This window comes from Portunus trituberculatus, chromosome 41, assembly GCF_017591435.1.
Source record: "Portunus trituberculatus isolate SZX2019 chromosome 41, ASM1759143v1, whole genome shotgun sequence".
In the NCBI taxonomy this organism is placed as follows: domain Eukaryota; kingdom Metazoa; phylum Arthropoda; class Malacostraca; order Decapoda; family Portunidae; genus Portunus; species Portunus trituberculatus.
The window spans coordinates 24,985,728-24,993,227 of record NC_059295.1 but is presented as its reverse complement, the minus strand read 5'-3'; the positions used below and the strand labels follow the sequence as shown (position 1 = coordinate 24,993,227).

Here is a 7,500-nt window from a genome sequence, read left to right as displayed (position 1 = left end):
TTGTACAGAGCAAGCAGCTGGGAGGGAGAGAAAATGGACGAAGACGCCACAGGACACCTAACTTCTTGGAAGCTGATTTAGCAAGAGTAGAGATGTGAAATTTCCAGTTTAGATTTTTAGTGAAGGATAGACCGAGTGTGTTTAATGTAGAGGAGAGGGAAGTTGAGTGTTATTGAAGAAGAGAGGATAGTTGTCTGGAAGGTTATGTCGAGTAGATAGTTGTAGAAATTGAGTTTTGAGGCATTGAACAAAACCAGGTTTTCTCTGCCCCAATCAGAAACAAGTGAAAGATCAGAAGTTAGGCGTCCTATAGCATCTCGCCTTGAGTCATTTAATTGTTGTTGGGTTGGGCGTCTGTTGAACGCTGTTGAATAATGCAAGGTGGTATCATCAGCATAGGAGTGGATAGGGCATTGAGTCAGATTTAGGAGATCATTGATGAATAATAGAAAGAGAGTGGGTGATAGGACAGAACCCTGTGGAACACCACTGTTGATAGTTTTAGGGAAGAACAGTGACCGTCTACTACAGCAGCAATAGAACGATCGGAAAGGAAACTGGAGATGAAGGTACAGAGAGAAGGATAGAATCCGTAGGAGGGTAGTTTAGAAATTAAAGATTTGTGCCAGACTCTATCGAAGGCTTTCGATATGTCAAGGCCGACAGCAAAGGTTTCACCGAAGTCCCTAAAGAGGATGACCAAGATTCAGTTAGGAAAGTAAGAAGATCACCAGTAGATCTGCCTTTACGGAAACCATACTGGCAATCAGAGAGAAGGTTGTGAGCTGATAGATGCCTCATTATCTTCCTATTAAGGATAGACTCAAAGGCTTTAGAAAGGCAGGAAATCAAAGCTATAGGGCGGTAGTTAGAAGGATTGGAGTGGTCACCTTTTTAGGGACAGGTTGAATGTGAGCAAACTTCCAGCAAGAAGGATAAATAGAAGTAGAGAGACACAGATGAAAGAGTTTGACCAGGCAGTGAGCGAGTTCGGAAGCACAGTTTTTGAGAACAACAGGAGGGACTCCATCCGGACCGTAAGCCTTCCGAGAATCAAGGCCAGAGAGGGCCAGGAAAACGTCTTTATAAAGAATTTTAATTTTAGGGATGAAGTAGTCAGAGGGTGGAGGAGTAGGAGGAATATGCCCAGAATCATCCAAAGTTGAGTTGGTAGCAAAGGTTTGAGCGAAGAGTTCAGCTTTAGAAAAGAAGAGACAGCTGTAGAGCCATCTGGATGAAGTAAAGGAGGGAAAGACGAAGAAGTAAAGTTGTTAGAGATATTATTGGCTAGATGCCAGAAATCTCGAGAGGAGTTAGAATTGGAAAGACTTTGACATTTTCTATTGATGAAAGAGTTTTTAGTAAGTTGGAGAATAGATTTGGCATGATTACGGGCAGAAATATATAGGGCATGAGTTTCAGCAGTTGGATGGCTACGGAACCGTTTGTGAGCCGCCTCTCTATCATTGACAGCACGAGAACAAGCAGAGTTAAACCAAGGCTTTTTAGCTTTAGGGTTAGAGAAAGTATGAGGAATGTATAGCTCCATGCCAGAGATAATCACCTCTGTTATGCGCTCGGCACAAAGAGAAGGATCTCTGACATGAAAACAATAATCATCCCAAGGGAAATCAGAATAGTACTGCCTTAGTTCCTCCCACTTAGCAGAGTTAAAATGCTGTGACAGTGAAAGTTAGTGGCGATGGTGATGGTGATGTTTGTGATGGATAGAGAAAAATAAATGTATGAAGATGTTACTGAGAGAGAGAGAGAGAGAGAGAGAGAGAGAGAGAGAGAGAGAGAGAGAGAGAGAGAGAGAGAGAGAGAGAGAGAGAGAATTAATAAGACGGTCTTGGCTTTACAAGGAAGACAAGACCAACATTATTTATTACAATCACGGTCATGTCAAGGATTAAGGTTAAGGGAGGAGGAGGAGGAGGAGGAGGAGGAGGAGGAGGAAGAGGAAGAGGAAGAGGAGGAGGAAGAGGAGGAGGAGGAGGAGGAGGAGGAGGTGAAAAGAACAATAGGATTCAGAATAAAGTAAACATTGCATATGAGAGAGAGAGAGAGAGAGAGAGAGAGAGAGAGAGAGAGAGAGAGAGAGAGAGAGAGAGAGAGAGAGAGAGAGAGAGAGAGAGAGAGAGAGTCAAAAACAAAACCTCTCCCTTCCCTTTGAAAAGACCTCGAGACCATCATACCACAATCTCCCCATCCGCCCCTTACTGGAGGAGGAGGAGGAGGAGGAGGAGGAGGAGGAGGAGGAGGAGGAGGAGGAGGAGGAGGAGGAGCTTGGTGATTACCTCTTCTCGGAACCTTCCCACCCACACCTCAAAGTCCAAAACTACAACACTGTAAACAACCAAGACCTTTCCCTACCCACCTTCCCTCCCCTTCCTCCCCACCACCCATGGCCAACCCACTCCTGCTCTCCTGCCCCTTCCCTGCCCCATTCCTCCCCACCAACACCAAGAGGCTTCTGCGTAAACACTTTTAGTCACCCTCAACACCATTCCCTGCATCACCATCACTGCAGCTGTGGTGTTACTCTTGTCCCTCACCATTACCAGTGATTTATGGTGTCTGCTACTACTACTACTACTACTACTACTACTACTACTACTACTACTGCTTCTTCTGTTACTACTACCTCTACACTACTACTGCTACCTCTACTACTATTACTAGCGCTACCTCTACTACTACTACTACTACTACTACTACTACTACTAATAATAATAATAATAATAATAATAATAATAATAATAATAATACATGCATCAATTATTAAGTGTAACACGAATTAGTGTATGAGAGAACTGTGTGTGTGTGTGTGTGTGTGTGTGTGTGTGTGTGTGTGTGTGTGTGTGTGTGTGTGTGTGTGTGTGTGTGTGTGTGTTAAGATACTAGAATATATGGACAGATGGAGACATTTTATACAGAGGGAAAGTGTTATACAAAATGAAGAAAAGAACATTGGAAACATGGTGGGAATGTACTAATGAAGGGGTGTGAGGTGTATGGGAGATGTATAAGTATTAGCCAGTGCGTACCTAGGGCAGCGCAGTACTGGACGTGTGTTGTATGGGGAATTATAATACAAGGTTCCCGGTGTATGATTTCAGGAGTGGTGAGGAAGGAATACTGTGGTGTTGTGGCGTGTGGCTGGATATCCAAAGGTAGCAATGTGGAACGAAAAGAGGAAAAAAAAAGAAAATATGGGATTGTGAGGAAAAGGAGGAATACGGAAGGTGGAATCACTAATATTTTTTTTTAGATGCATGTGTGTGTGTGTGTGTGTGTGTGTGTGTGTGTGTGTGTGTGTGTGTGTGTGTGTGTGTGTGTGTGCACGATATATATAAGGTAATAGTGGGTGATCACAGGTGAAATGAATGATAGGTGAAGGTGACAGTGTGTGTGTGTGTGTGTGTGTGTGTGTGTGTGTGTGTGTGTGTGTGTGTGTGTGTGTGTGTGTGTGTGTGTGTGTGTGTATCATAGTGAGTGGGTGACACATGGAGCGCTACAGTAAATCTTGTAGAGTAAGTGAGTCCATCAGGTGATCTGAGGAGAGCCCGGGCGGCGCACAAGTGTACAAGAGTGTGCCGCCAGAATAGGGTGTACGTGGGTGACACACGGGAAGGTATGCACACCAACCCGAGCGGCGGCGGGGAGGGAGGGACACGGCGCCACATAGACACTCACACAGGCGTGGTGGGGCCCAACTATATATTTATAGTATACACTGGCCGTGTCACCGACCCCGTGCTGCATAGGAGTATCTCTCTCTCTCTCTCTCTCTCTCTCTCTCTCTCTCTCTCTCTCTTGGTCGGTTTGTCTGTCTGTCTGGCTGCCTGGCTGGTCACGCCAAACTCGCTGGCTGTCCCTTCCATTGCCTTTACTTTACAAACCCAGGCGACACTTGCAAGTCTCATTTCACCATCGTTCTCTCTCTCTCTCTCTCTCTCTCTCTCTCTCTCTCTCACACACACACACACACACACACACGTCACTACCATTATTAATATCTCGACCGTAATGCTCTCTCTCTCTCTCTCTCTCTCTCTCTCTCTCTCTCTCTCTCTCTCTGACACCACCAGCCTCCTTGCGCCCTCCTAGACCCCTAAACGCCTCGGAAGCCCCCAACGTGGCCTCACCATACACACCACGAGGCAGGGCATTCTCTCTCTCTCTCTCTCTCTCTGCAAAACTAAGAAAAATTAAGAGGCCGTCACTGAGAGAGAGAGAGAGAGAGAGAGAGAGAGAGAGAGAGAGAGAGAGAGAGAGAGAGAGAGAGAGAGAGAGAGAGAGCGCAAGCCCAAGCAAACCTAACCGTGCCAGTAAGCCCAACCTAACTCAGGAAAGCCAGTGAGCCCAACCAAACCCAGCCAAGCCAGTAAATCGAACCAAGCGCACCTAAACTCAACCAAGCCAGGTAAGCCACACCACGCTACGCCACCACAGTCACAGCGCCAATGTCTCTGCCGCTGCCTGGCGTGCTGTGCGTATGTGATTACAGTACCCACACACACACACACACACACACACACACACACACACGAACCGGTCTCGTTGTGGTGGTGGTGGTTGCAGTGTTGTGGTTTATTTGGGAGCTGGTTTGTTGTGGTACCCGACACCACTGCCAGATAAATACACCTCATTAAGGCGACGAGAGATCATGCACATTACCGCATGACGAGGAGGAGGAGGAGGAGGAGGAACAATACAACAAAAATATCAACAAGACGAAAAAACAAGACGGTAGACACAAGAAACTTTCTTCCCTTCTTATCAATTTTCATCTTTTTTTCCTCAAATTTTCATGACAACTATTGAAGGAATGAACGGGAGAGAGGAGGAAGAGGAAGACAAGAGGCGGAGCACACATACATACTATAGTGGCGGGGCACATACACATACTATTACAGACTGTCCCTGGAGAGAGGAGGAAGACAAGAGGCGGGGCACACATACACACACTATTACAGACCGTCCCTTTCTTTCTCCCTCTTAATAACCCAGCAAGGTCCAGCCAGTGGCCTTCTCAGGTGGTCTAATTCGACGCGCCTCCACTTCCCAGGCGACCGGCGGCCAGGGAGAGGGAGAGGAGGGAGAGGGGCAGGGAGAGGAGGGAGAGGGGCAGGGAGAGAGGGAGAGGGGATGGAGGCCGCCTGGGAAAGGAAAGGACAGAAGAGAGAGAGAGAGAGAGAGAGAGAGAGAGAGAGAGAGAGAGAGAGAGAGAGAGAGAGAGAGACGGGCGTGGTGAGGCCGTCGCAGGGGTAAAGTAAGTGCGTGTGTGATCTGGAGAGGCCACGCTGGAGGAGGAGGAGGAGGAGGAGGAGATGCTGGGGTGGGGAAAAAATTATACCGGGAGGGGCGGGGCAGGGCAGCTGGAGACGAAAAACCTTCGGGGTGAACGGAAGGTCGGGGCGGCAGACTGGACACACACACACACACACACACACACACACACACACACACACACACACACACACACAGCGAGCGACGGCCACCCTACACGGGCCCCTCACACACTCTGGGGCAGCCGGCACCGACCGAGGTGGTTGGTCGGTCACACTGGTGCAAACCGACCACCCTCAGCAGCCCTCTCTCCCTCTCTCCCTCCCTGCCTCCTCTGTACTCGACTCCAGGGACAACACTCACGCCTACAAACGTCACCCCGCCGAGGCCTCTCTCCATCACACACACATACACACACACACACATGATCTAGGCGTGAATCAATACACTCTTCTGTTCCTCTCTCTCTCTCTCTCTCGCCACGCATACCCTCCCTCCTCCAGCGATACGACTAATACTACACCGTGAGGCGCCTCGTCTATCACTGCCATGCGCTCGCTCGCTCGCTCGCTCTCTCGCTTACACGTTCGCTCATTTCCCCCCCATCATAAATAAGCACGAGCTCGACCCCTTCCCCCAACACACACATCCCCCTGCATGACTCCCGCCCCGTCCCCCGCCACCCCCGCAAACCTTCCTTCTTATGCGTCCCCTCGCCCCGTTCCCCGAAATGTAATGAAGCAGCACTTACCACGAGAGAGAGAGAGAGAGAGAGAGAGAGAGAGAGAGAGAGCTGCCATGTCTTCTATGCAAGTCACCGTCACCACCACCACCGCCATCGCCTGGTCAATTTTCTCAGCCCGCTCTTGCACCACATAATCTAATGGCGCCGATGGCCCCTCCCTTACGCGGCACTGACTGACCCTTGAACCTGTGGCACTGTGGCACTCTACCCTTCTATCTCCCTCCCCTCTCCCCTTACCAACCGCCCTAAACTGGCTCCTCATCCTTTCTGGACCCTTCGTCTATATGTGTGTGTGTGTGTGTGTGTGTGTGTGTGTGTGTGTGTGTGTGTGTGTGTGTGTGTGTGTGTGTGTGTGTGTGTGTGTGTGTGTGTGTGTACAGCTTTGTTGACCGCTATAATATTTTACTCTAATAATTGTTATCCTTCATGATTATCACTGACTGGTATTTTAGTCATCATGAAAAATTATCATTATCATTACAATTATAATCAACTAGGTAACCTCGAGACTTTATTCGTATTACATAAAAGAACGAGATATTCTAGGATCTCTCTCTCTCTCTCTCTCTCTCTCTCTCTCTCTCTCTCTCTCTCTCTCTCAAGCATTTCTCGGCAAGTTTCAACAGGTAGGAGTGTTAGTTACTCTGAGTTTTTAAGAGCGTGTTCACAGGATTCTACATCACTGACACAAAAACAAACTCAATTACTCAACTTAAACAGCTCAAAAGGTCTGCAAAATACGGATTCTTCTATATATTTTGTCACTTTCTTACGCTACCACCACCACCACTGCCACCATTATCAGCACTATTGCTAGTCCAGCGTCTCACACCAAAGGCAAGACAATTAATCTCTTCAGTACTGAGACGCATTTTTTTTACTTTCATTTTTTTGGGGTATGATTAGACGAATTTATTTGCATTAGGAACGATTTATGGAGGTCAGACGATTGATGGCCACAGTCTTCACTATTTTAATTCCCACATATGTTTCTGAAGCTTAAAAAATCACCAAATAGTAACCAGAATGAGTATGAAAACGCGTCCTGGTGTACTGAAGAGATTAACCCCTCCAATACTGCATGGGCTACATTTTTACCATGAGTTTGTGTACGATTAGACCATTTTATTTTACATTAGGAAGGATTTATGGAGGTCAGAATATTAATGGCCAGAGTCTTCACTATTTCAATTCCTACCTAAGTTTCTGAAGCTGTATAAAATCACCAAATTGTAACCAGAATGAGTATGAAAACGCTTCCTGCATGGTATTGAAGAGATTAAGAAAAACAAATACAAGCGACTTAACCTCCCTGCTTATAAAACTCGCTTCCTCTTCCCTCACCAACACACAAACACGTCAGTCAGTCAGTCCTCGTGGCGACAATCATCATCTACACCAGCAGCGGCAAAAAAAAGCCAAGAAAAACACGCGATAATGATGATGCTTACCGATTATGA

At 47.2% G+C, this 7,500-nt stretch overlaps 1 protein-coding gene across 11 annotated transcripts in view; it reads right to left on the bottom strand.

The window, feature by feature from the left end:
* The window catches only part of LOC123516473 (insulin receptor substrate 1-like), a 113,828-nt gene that overhangs the window by 52,832 nt on the left and 53,496 nt on the right, over window positions 1–7,500 (bottom strand). The window lies entirely within an intron of this gene.